Here is a 12,987-nt window from a genome sequence, read left to right as displayed (position 1 = left end):
AGTAAACGCCAGACCTCAAAGAGTATTTTGTTTCTGTGCCACCTAATTAAAGAGCACCACCATCATCATCATAAAATTCAAGAAGACATTATGGAACAGGAGAAAATAATAGAAAACTGAAAAGAAACACTTCTCCACTGCATTTGCATATACATTTGAGGATCAAGAGCATCTTCCAACCAAAACAAGGGAAATAAAACAACCAAGTTAGTTTTTGTGTGAGGTTAAACAGAGGAAAACCAAACAACTCGTGCAGAGAAACAAGAGTCCTGAGTGAAACAATGAAAACAGAAACTTGGGAGAAATTGAACCAAGTGAAAATGACTAAAAACACAGCTTCTGCTCACGTTCTTCTTACAGCTGGGCGCTCACACCACGATAAACAGTGCCTCGTTTTAATTTGAAGGAACAGGTGCTAAAATTAGTTATTCTAAAGAGGAATATTTAGACAGCATAAGAACAGTGTTGTGTTGTTTGGTGCTTGATGTATTTTGAACAAAGCATGTTACATGCATTTTATTAAAGAAACACTAGATGATAAATGAATTTCTTGGCCCCTGGGCCATTTCAAATGTTCATAGTTGCAGGTTGAAAACTGTAAAACAACAGGACAATAAACGTGTGGCAGAATTTTTACATATATGCAAGTCTTTAATGTTTAACTTCTGTGTAATGCTTAATGAAGCTATGTTAGCCATGCTAATACCTGTCCAAGCCCAGAGTCTGGGGGTCATTTAGTAGGGCTATGTACCACCTAGCAATTCTGATGCCCTAACAAACGTAATATTCCATGCATGCTTTTAAAGGTGGCTATTGGAAAATGTGCTGCATTGCGGTGCTCATTAATATTTTGGTAGAATTACCAATCTAAGACTGGATTGGTTAAAATGGTCACAAGGATTCCCTTATCAACACCTATATGAACTAAGCTGAAAAGGGGTGCTATGTATTAATTTAAGTCCAATATAAAAATGAAAGTAAATACAGAGCTGACCTGAACAAACTTCTCACATGCATGCAAGACAATGATCCCAAACACAGCCAAGGAAACTCTCAATTGGTTTCAGAGAAAGAAAATAAAGCTGCAGGAATGGCCCAGCCAATCACCGGACATGAGTCCAATTGAAAATCTATGGAAGGAACTAAAGCTCAGTTCATAGAAGCAGCCCACGGAAACGTCAGGTTTTGAAGTGTGTTTGTGTGGAAGAATGGGCCAAAATCACAACTGACCAATGCATGTGACTAGTTTCTTCATATAGAAGGCATCTAGAAGCTGTCATCACCAACAAAGGCTTTGGTAAAAAGTATTAAATAAATTTCAGTAAGTGAGTTCAATAATTCTCGTGACATTTCTCATTATTAAACATAATTTATGGACATTTAAGGTTTGATTTATTTGCATGTGTGAGTTGGATAGGTTGTTACTGACTTTTGGTGAGTTTGGTGACTTTTTCATGCCAATAGCACCTTTAGAAATATTTGTACTTAGAAAAATGGTGACGTGTTCAATAGGGCTGTACCATACGCTACGGTATCTTAAAACGCAGGCTGTATTAATGACGTGTGCGCGTCGTGTCAAATTTCGCTTCTGTGTCTTTAAAAGTCGGCTAAAACGATCATGTGCATTTAAGAGAGCCACAGGGAGGGGGCGCTGTGGGAGTTCAATGACTGCTGATGTCACGGTCTGAAAACATTTGGAGAAAAGCACAAGCCAAGCAGCTTGTAGTACCAGCTGAAGCTGTTCTACTAAGCAGTGTACACCGTCTTAGTTTTTGCTTCTTTTCTAAATTTTCTGTTCCTTCAACACCAGTTGTTGAAATTCGCTCTCCCAGAAACGGGTTTTTAATCGCCAACATGTGTCAGTGTTCACTATCGGGCTGTGTTTAGCTAAAATCACTCGACTTTGTGCTCAAAGATATGAGGCTCAGCGCAGTCTGACAGAGCACCTCCTTCCCACGGTAATACCATATACCAATATATTATTTTGAGACTGTATTACGGTATGAAAAATGTGGATACCGCCCATCCCTAGAGTTCAATACTTATTTCACCCACTGTAGCAGCAAGGTGTGGGCCAACATCATATTAAACTTTATGGATTAAGATGGGATGTTACTCAAGTTCAAAAGCATGCAAAGGCAGAGGAGTGATTTACTTTTGGCAATATATGGTGCTTTTCCACCGCATAGGTCCAGCTCTACTTGACTTGGCTCTGCACACTAAAAGCTTTCCCACTAGAAAAACTCCCCCGCAAAATGGAGACGGTGATGTCATAAAACCCTGTCTCTAGCAGGAATCATAGACTTTGAAAAGCAATGACGGTGGTTAATATAGGCGCTGTTTTCTTATCGTGTATTTGCGTGTTGTTTTTGTTTTTTGGACAAAACACAGCTCTGCACCCCAGTTCTCAAACCAGTTTTCCTTGTTGCACATATTGGCTTTTGCTGGAAATATTCGACGGCCACCGACCCAAGCAGCATATCTACCTCTTCAAAACACGTTGAGGTAATGTTACGAGCTGCTGCTGTAAGCCCGATAAAAATAAATGTGAAAGCAGCTGTAACTTAAGATATTTTACAAGCAGAGTGTTTGTGCTGGATTTGGATGAGCTCTGCATTTCGTGGTGATTGACATGTCTCTCTGGCCAGTCAGGGCTCTCCAGGGTGTACAAGTCACAATTTAGTACCTACTCAGCACGTGCAGGGACTGGAAAAGTACTTGGTTCCATGGACCAGGTACCAGATTTGGTAAAAGCAAAAGAGCCATGCCGTTTCCATGCTGTGGAAAGCGCCAATTGTGTACCCACCAGTCACTAATCAGATCAAAGTACTGACAATGAACATTGCACTAAAACATCTTGTGTGTATAAATCTATTCAGAAGTCCAGTTATTTAAAAAAAAATTTTATTTAAACAATTTTTTTAAAGTCACATATACACAGACAAGTTAAATTTCATGCATGTACAACAGTCCTTTTCCTTCAAACATATCGTTCTAAACTTAAATACATGGAAGAGCATTTCCCCAAAATCACAGACATCCCCTTTAAAAAGTGCAAAGATATTCATTCATTCATTATCTGTAACCCTTATCCAGTTCAGGGTCGCGGTGGGTCCAGAGCCTACCTGGAATCATTGGGCGCAAGGTGGGAATACAAGGTGGGAAGGGGGCGCCAGTCCTTCACAGGGCAACACACACACACATAGACACACACCTACAGACACTTTTGAGTCACCAATCCACCTACCAACGTGTGTTTTTGGACCGTGGGAGGAAACCAGAGCACCCGGAGGAAACCCACACGGACAACGTGGTAACGCAGTTAGCCGCCTCCGGAATTTGGAGATCCAAAACAGCAAAAAAGTTAATATTAGCCACTTATGGATCAGTAATACAGCAATTCTAATTTTGGTTTGTGCTTTTCAAAGTGTCCTCTCCATTGTCTCCAGATGCCTCTGCCATGAGCAAAGAGAGAAAAACTATCATGGTGGACCGTGCCAGTATGATTTTTCATTCATTTATGACACTGGCACTTCATAAATACATTAGACCAGTTTTGAGCACACAAACCGACTGGAGAGCTAGCAAATTTTGATGGAAGATCTTTGAATTTTATAAAAAAAAAAAAAAGAGTTTGATTACAACCACGAACTTCGCCCTTAAAACTGATTATACATTATTTAAACATACCCTTATTTACTATTTTTATAGTCAACATGCTGCTTGTATTCCACTAAGAACAAGATGACCTTTTCTACTACAATCCTGATGCCCATTTGATTGGTCTGCAACAACGAAAACACAGCTCTGATTTGTCAGTTTGATTTTAACTTATCCATACGACACAGAATAGAGAAAAGTTCGAAATGAAACATTGAGACAGCGTTGCAGTCCATCAATTACAGACCGTGTCAGAGCCACCATTAATATACAAGTGGTCCTTTTCAAAATTGCATTTTTATCCATTGGTATAAATTGAATTGTGTGTGAATGGGATCAAACAAGTCTTAAATGTATGTAATAACATATAAAAATCTACTCTGCTTTAATCAGATAAACCAGTGCTGTACTTGCTGTGATGAGTAATTCAATATGATCCAAATTTAGCTACAGCATTCCAGAACCAGCTGAATTTGTAAATGAGTTTCACAGAAAAAAAATGATGATTTATGGGGTTCCACAGAAAAAGTACTATTCAAGAAGACACCAAAACTCAACCTATTTTCTGTAGGGAAATTTTTTAATAATTTAGATAGTGTAAATTTACATCCAGTTAATGGAGAAATTACATCTGGAATTATTTTCTGCAATGGGGAGAAATCCAAACATTGAAAAGCACAAACCAAGATGGGGAAATTACTCTATTCCTGCTGCAATTGCTTAGTTTTTCTTTTTCTGATTACCTAAAGTGTCTTCAAATTCAGGAGATGGCTGACTGAATTACCATAAGTGCTACAAAACAAAACAACTCGAGTTACAAAATAATTTTGGTGGGAATTCAAACAGTGAATTAAAATGTAGACATGTAAACTTAAGTCATGTACAGTCTTTTTTACTTAAACAAACCATTCCACCTTAAATACACTGAGCTTCTGAACATAAACAAACCAGAAAGAAAAGAGTTTCACTCCAAAGTCTTCACATTAAATTCGCTCCACTTTTTAAAACTCCTACTCTCCACCAAACAAGCCAGAATGTTGCTATAATTATAATTATACACAAGAAAATTCATTAGAGCTTCACATAGGGCCCACCCCACACTGTTCCTAACGACAGCCCCATAATTTCTATTGTTCCAATCCTATAGCTACACACTAAGGTTGCTGTGGCCGTTTATGATCTGACCAGCAACCAGCTACCTTTAACATCTATGGTTACTCAATGAGCCCATCACATGAGAACCCGAACCACCCACTGTATCAATTTCTCTTCACAGGGGTCATCAGGTAGGCACCTCCTCTCCTTGGTGTTTCAGTGAATTAAGCCCACGACACCTCCAGAAGGTTCAACAGTGAAGTCTGGCGTTCCAGACCCACCCCCCTCCAAGCCAGCTTTGCAGTCCTACCTTACCCTTAAGAATCAACAACCATAAATCCACACTGGCCTCCCTCGTGGCTAAGGATGTACCTAGCCCCACTGGCACCGTTTACGCATGCTCAGTGCCACCAGTTCCATGTGAATGTTACATGCTACATCACCAACCACAACAGCAGCACCTCTACGGTGCATTCCCCCAACTGGTCTGTGTTCTCCTCGTCCACAACCACTGACTAGACCTTTAAGCTGTTTCCGATAACTCCTTCACAGCTGCCCTTATTTTCTGACCCCTGATGCCGAACTGCACAAGCAGGGATGTGGCAGACTTGGCTACAAATCCCCTAATACCTATCTCCACTGGTCTAACATGTGCCTGCCACCCACGATCCATCACCTCAGCATCTTCCTTTTGAATGCTTTGTCTACTGCGTCCTCAAATGGAACTGTTAACTCTATAAAATAAACTAACCGTTTATATTCAGAGTACAACACCATGTCTGGCTTCAGTGTAGTTAATGCAATGCACTCTGGGACCTGCAGTTTTTTTTTTACCTGCATCCACTAGGAATTTCCAATCTCGTGCTTCGCCCCACCTACCAATATTTATAGCCTGTACACACTCTTGAATATGTTCACACTCATGCACATACCTAATCACTTTATTACTACAACCACTGGTTAATGTGTTTACCTCTAGCCATTTGCTGTCCAACAAACATGTTAAAACCTTTAGAATCTGATTATATCTCCATGTATGCCTCCCCTGTGAAAAACTAACCTTAGAATATGCTTCCATGTGCCAACCCCTGTACATAATCTACAACTAGTGTCTTCACCTACCCACAGATTTTGTGGAGTTGGAAGGACATCATAAGTTGCTCCAAGCAAAAACTTAATACAACTTCCCTCTATCACCCACAATTCTTGCCAAGTGAGCTTCCATTTCTCTAGATTCTCCCAGCAAAGCCACTGGCCTTGTTTTGCCTGTGGCACTGCTGTTGCACACCACGACTCCTCGTCCTGATCGAGAATATATCTAGTCGTTATTTGCCTTCCCTGTGATGACATGGCCTTACTAAATGCTTTCCATGAATCACCTGACCCAAGGCACACTCTTCTGCATTGCACTTGGCCAATCGTTTCCTTTAGCTCTAATAAGCTCCTGGCTACCTGCACTGCCACTCGTGGGTTCTACTTCCTTCTTGCTTTTGTAACTGACACTGCTGCTTTAACCACTGCATCCTTCAATCCTGACAAAATCATCTCACAACTCACCTTTGCACATTTAAATTCCTCGACTAAACTTGTGAGTGGTACCTCCAGTACCCCTCTCTCATACCATGCCACACTACTTACACACTGTGGTACTCCTAGCCACTTACTTACAGCTTTGCTCATAGCCCTTTCCATCCTCTCTACTTTTGTGATTGAAACATCATAAACTGCCAATGGCAATCTAATATGAGGCAGTATACCAAAGTGCAGACACAACAATTTCAAATTCCCTGGCAGACATGATCTATCTATGCTATTAATAGCCTTCACCAATACAGCCTTTATTCCCACAACTTGGTCGGTATTATTTAGCGCTGTACTATAGCATCTACCTAACCTCTTCACTGGTCTTTCCAGTACTATAGGGATCATTTCTCCTTCCATCCAGAAATTTTCCTGTACAAGTTTTTCTCTGACAATCAGCAGACTTCTAGACTTGCTTAGGGAGCCCTGATTGGGGAAACCGAGTACCATCATGCAGCCTCTCCCTGCCTACGACCCATTAGTGGCCCTGATTACTACCTCCATTGCCATTGTAAATGCTAATAGTGAAATCATGCATCCAGCCATTATACCCATTTTTAACCGCTGCCATGATGTAACAAATTCCCCTGTACCAAACAAAACTGAAGGTCCTCACAATATGCTTTAAGAAGCCTAACTAACCTTATCTGGTACCTGGAAAAATTCAAAGGCTTTCCACAAAAGTTTGTGTGCCACTGGGCCAAATGCATTCTTTGTCCACTTAATTTGTGCCCTCTGGTGTTATTGACGTTGAAGTGGGCCCAGATTTTGACGTGAAAGGGGATAGTGCCTGACATTTCTTTTTCCTTCACAGCAGGTTTGCCCTATTAATTTGAGTGCCTACTTGTTTCAAAGAAAATATTGATATTTGGCACCAGTGAACCAATAATGTATCACAAATTAAAGTAATACAATATATAGTCATATTCACATTTTGTCCCACTCCTCAGTATGAGAAGCAGAACCCCAGAAATAAAAGGTTCTGTAGTGGGGGTCAACTATTACTTCACAGTGAAATATTTCTCCAGTGAATATATCCATTACTGCTATATCTGTGTTTCTCAGAAACTTTCAACATGAGTTTGACCTTTTGGATCAAGTTGGAACCAACAAAATCCATCCACAAAACACATGAACACATTTACAAATTGCTAATATTGATATTAGTTATGATTTAGACCCTGTGAATGAACTAATTTATAAGAAACATTAGGTAAATAAAACCAATTTGTGAAAATCAGCTCCTTGCTTCTGCTGGCAGAGTGACTATATAGAGACTGCTGTCATTTACAGGTTCAATATCATTTGCAAAGCGAATCGTCACTTTCCAAAGAACAATATGTATCTCCAAAGTAGTAACGTGAGAAAATCCCTTAACATTCAATGAAAGTCAATATTTAAAAAATATAAATATATAAAATAATTCAAACATCGAGAAATGGAGATGTACAGTACTGTGCACTGTAGTCTTCGGCACCTAATTATATATATTTCCAAGTTATATATAATCACAGTAAATACAAAAAATAATAACAAACAAATTAGAAATAAGATAAATTTATTTTCTATAAAGTAGTAGATGAGAGTGAGTTTGAAGAACAATGTTTTGTTCAGATTCTCCTCGACTACATGAATTTGTTAAATCAACAGCACACGTTATTTCAAAACATTATTTATTAATAATTTAAAAAATAGGTATTGTGTGATAACCTCAAATAATACGGACTGCCACAAGGAGAGATTTGGAAAGTTACACCAATACATTCACACAGAATATCACACTCACTAATTCTAATGTTGGGCATTATTTGTTTGTTTTTTTTAGCAAATAAACATTTACTGCTCACATAAATAGCTTTTTAAATCTTAATTTCTGGTGCCTAAAATTTTGCTGTTAATACACCCCCTACTTTATTGTTTTTTTATAGAAATATCAATTTGAAAATGTAAAATTTTCGAATGGCAAAAGCTACCTTTTGAGCTTCTAGCCTACCTTATCAAGACAATTGTATTAACAAGGTTTAAAGGAATACAACGTAAGAATTGTCTTTGTCTCCTGAGCACCCCCTACCTGCTGCTGTGTGTAATTTATGCTTACATTACTGTCTGAAATAAAGTCTCCCACACATCTCTCTCGAGCAGATGACTCACTCAAACATGACTCGCAAAAACTCTCCCTGTCTCTTAGTCACAGTCAAGCACACACCTCTCACATACTCTCTCTTTTACCCACTCACCCATCGAGTGATGTTTACAAAAGCAGCAAATAGCTCTCGGGGCTCCAGCTGATGTTGAGCTGAGGTAATGTTTGTAATCGAATAAAAATAATGTTGACGACATGATAAAACCCATTTCTCTCTCACAATACACACTGGACCATGTCATTGTAAGGGGTAAAACTGTGTTTACAACTCTCTCCGAGGTGGGAGAAATAGAAAGCGAGCGACGACAACTTAGTCAGGTACTCTTTTACTTAAAAGTAAACCAAGGGGAGAGGAGAAAATCAAACTCACTGGTCTCTGCTGCACTTCCCGCCCTACGCCTGCTCGCTCTTTAACACTTAACCCTTTGTGTGCTGAGAGTTCAGAAAAATAATGAAATACAAATAAGCAGCTAAACAAATCTCACATTATTTTAACCATAAAGTGTAACTTTGGTGGTACTCTAGTCGTCATAATCACAGCAACCGACAGTAAAGCACTTATTACCAAAATCGATGTCTAACACGGAAAAAGTGAGCTAGTCCGGTTAAAGTTAGCTGCTGCAAACCCTGGTTCATTACTCAGTAACTCTCATTATAAGACTTCCGTCAACAAAACTATGACTAACTAGCACCGCAACACACGGGAAAAAAAGGGACGTTCTATTCTCCCTATTACAGCTCTGTGGAACATTACAAATCATTTACAAGCTGTAGAAATACTACACAGTGTTCCTTTAAATGAAGACATTAAGCTACTATATAAAAGACCAATAGATCAATCAGAGGCAAGCAAACACTTGCGTACATAAAAACATCTACAAGCAAATAAAGAGTATGGCACTCTATATTCACAATTAACGAAGCAAAAAGAATACAATTTTAAAAAATCACAGTAAAACATTTTCCACAAATCAATCGCTACCCCTACCTTATTCCTGTTTTTGATGCCTTTCTGCAGAATGCTCCACTATAGCATGCCTTAAACTTGCAGATGATATAATAAATTAAATAAAAACCATGACATATCACTCTGCTAAACAACATACAGGAAATATCATCACTGTCATATACTGCTATGTTTTGCATAAATCATACCGTCGCAGTTTAAGCACTGTCCTGCAGCATAAGTTCAATCAGAAGAATGAAATGTAAGTGTACAGGCGAAAGACTTACATAAATGCTCCCCCCACACACACACGAGAAAGTGTACTAAACTCTGTATTGCACTGGCAGTGACCCTGAACTTTCTCCTGAATTGTGTGCTCTCTTATATTCCACTCACATTTTTTTTTTACACATGGAATGACAAGCATTTGAAACACTATTCATTCAGAATTAGAGCTGTCCAGAATAGTCCAACTGCTCACAAGTATGGTTATTTTGGAAAGTTAGAACCAGTTTATTTAAAGAATTGTTTCCTTAAATAATAAGACAAAAAAAACTGTGTAATTCACTACACTGCAGCGAAATATAAATGCTTATTTAGATAATAATGTTTATGATTCAGCATCCTAAGTCAAGTACTTGTTTGTGACACATTCTTGACCCAATCGATTAATAAAGCTCAAAGTCATACACATATTTATATCAACCTGTTTTTGTCAGTATTTTAAAAAAATTACTGCAATATACAGCACGCATGGATTAGGGGAATGACAAAACTGGCAAATCCATAACAAAAGAGGTGGCTTCCAAAACCAAACACTTGTATTATTAGATGACGGATTTCAAAAAGTCTCTTTACTGTACTTTTCTTCTTTCACAGCTGTACAACAGATTTCAGGGTTGCCAGATTGGGCAGGATTCCCATTCATTAAATTCATAAGCTAAGACAACACATAGGCATCGTATCAGTGATAATTATCAATGAAGTATTGACTACTAACTTGATTTTTTTTATGGATGGATAATTAATAAAATGCTTAGAGCTTAAAAAAACAGAACACAGTAAATGTTAATAAACGTTTTCGTCATTTTGTTCTTCAAGTGAAACGTGCCCAAAATAGTTGATTAGTTAATGTTTACAAAGGGTTCTGTTGTTGTTTTTTAAACATGACATGAGCTCTTTAAACGCCAGATGTGTTCAGGTAACGCTTTGGCCACTCAAAGCCCCGCTAACCAAGGCCACGGTGCTCGGGGCAGAGCGCGTCTAATGTGACCGCGGTCTTAGAGCAGGACGTTAACTTTCCCTGGAGGTATTACATTATGATTTAGTTGACCATTTCTATTCATATGAATCTGGACAGTGTTTATTCCAATCAAGATTAGTGTAAACATGGGTAGAAGAAGAAATGTCTTTCAATATGGCCTTCGTCCTACAACACTACAGAGAGAAGGGGGCGGTGTATCCGCATGTGAGAGAGTGTGTGTACACACACACACACACACACACACACACACTAAATCTCTCCCTCCCTCCACCCCTTCAACCCAACACGGAGGAGATAAAGTTACCTTTTTATTCGAATTCACCGGCGCCACCTTAAATCCTGCTGCGTCGCTCTGGCGACTGCTGCTACAGCATTTAAGGTGGAAATGATAATTCGACTCAGAAGCCAACTCAAGTCTCGTTCAGATCAAATACTCTTTTGACCGTGGCCTTCAAATGCGACCACAGCTAAAAACAAAACCCCCCACCGCCTGCACACAGAAACAGCAGCTACACAATCTCCATTAATCGCCCCTTAAACAAACGCACTGCTGTCGGTTTAAAGCTCAAACGCAGGAAGTGTTCTTCCAAACGGGTAACAAATCTGTCTAACCCAGCATATCTCTGTCGCTCTCCCATTGCAGCGAGCCAAACACACTGAAAGAGAAGGAGGGGCTATCTCTCTCACCTTTATTTCTGGAGCTAGAAATGCGTTTTATTTCCAGTCTTCTCTTTGTCTGTGCCTGTGACCGTGTGTCCGTTGGATGTTGACCTGCTCGCCCTCCAGAATCGCGTTGTAATCCTCATCAAACCGCGTGTAATGTTGTACATAGAGTGTGTTTAGCTCTCTCTCCGACGGTGCGTTGCTAGCTCGTCTGCTCGCTACTCTTGTTGTTTGTGTTTTAGGAAGATGGCCGTTCTGCTGAGTGGAGACCACGTGACACGGGGCTGCCTGACTGGGGGAAATATAAAGTAAGCTTGAAAGGAGGTGTACAGCGCCCCTAGCGTCGAACGATTAGTTGAGAATAAAAGTCAAATTATAAAAAACATACATTAAATTTCAGTAAAAAAAAAAAAAATACGACAGTACTTTATATATAATAATAATAATAATAATAATAATAATAATAAATATAATAATAATAATATTCCTTGTGTGTGTAAACACAAGTGGCCAATAAATCTGACTCTGATTATAGCGCTTTTCAGTATTAAAGTGTAAACATGATAGAGTTAACAGAGCAAATACATTATACAGAACATTAACAAAATTCTGGACGAGCATGAATAACTGAAGCTGAAGTTCAAATATAGAGAGAGTTGGGGAATGTTGGACCAGATGGAGTTCCATAATCATGATCACCATTGCAGTGAATCATAATGACCAAAATTAAATTGTAATCAAATCAAAGAAGACATGCTGAATTGGAAAAACAAACAAAAAAAAACACATTTTTTAAATGTTTCTTAAAGAGGTGTACTGAGTTTGAATACCTTATTTAAGTGTGTAAAAGCGGAGCGGCACGGTGGTGCAGCAGGTAGTGTCACAGCTCCAGGGTTGTGGGTTCGATTCCCGCTCCAAGTGACTGTCTGTGAGGAGTTAGTGTGTTCTCCCTGTGTCTGCGTGGGTTTCCTCCGGGTGCTCTGGTTTCAAACACACACGTTGGTAGGTGTCTGTGTTTGTGTGTTGCCCTGTGAAGAAACCCCCCCTCCAGGGTGTATTCCTGCCTTGCGCCCTATGATTCCAGGTAGGCTCTGGAACCACCGCAGCCCTGAACTGTGTAACCTACAGTTACGATCCATGATGCTGTATTTTATACAAGTTGCAGTGGATGTATTATTTTCTTAGGAATCAATCCTACTGTAACAAGTGCATGCACGTTTCTCAGCATTGTAACATTATGTAAATGAGGGATAAACAAAGATCAGAATCTTAAAACAAAATTACACCTAGGTTCTGTACTTCAGAATTAAAATATGATGCCAAAGAGCCCGTATATGCCTGCCACACACTCAAAAATGGGCAAAATAAGAGTGAAAATATTTATAAAATATTCAATTTATAGTGCATTGAAATATTCCACAATATTTAATACACAAACACATACACACATATAAAGTGTATAAAAGTGGCGCCGCAGGTAGTGTCGCAGTCCAGGGACCTGGAGGTTGTGGGTTCGATTCCCACTCCGGGTGACTGTCTGTAAGGAGTGTGGTGTGTTCTCCCTGTCTCTGCGTGGGTTTCCTCCGGGTGCTGCGGTTCCCCCACCCACCCACAGTCAAAAAACACACGTTTGTA

At 39.4% G+C, this 12,987-nt stretch overlaps 1 protein-coding gene across 2 annotated transcripts in view; it reads right to left on the bottom strand.

The window, feature by feature from the left end:
* Positions 1-11,639, bottom strand: part of gigyf1a (GRB10 interacting GYF protein 1a) — a 34,117-nt gene extending 22,478 nt beyond the window's left edge. Inside the window, exon 1 of one of the 2 annotated variants that reach the window (XM_066680849.1) lies at positions 11,377-11,639. The gene's annotated coding sequence lies outside the window, so the exon portion shown is untranslated. The remainder of the gene's footprint in view (positions 1-11,376) is intronic. The other variant, XM_066680850.1, reaches the window with a different exon arrangement.
* Positions 11,640-12,987: the final 1,348 nt, after the last annotated feature.

Source organism: Hoplias malabaricus, chromosome 9 (genome assembly GCF_029633855.1).
Source record: "Hoplias malabaricus isolate fHopMal1 chromosome 9, fHopMal1.hap1, whole genome shotgun sequence".
Taxonomy (NCBI): Eukaryota; Metazoa; Chordata; class Actinopteri; order Characiformes; family Erythrinidae; genus Hoplias; species Hoplias malabaricus.
The sequence above is the reverse complement of the archived record's forward strand: the minus strand, read 5'-3'. Positions and strand labels throughout refer to the sequence as shown.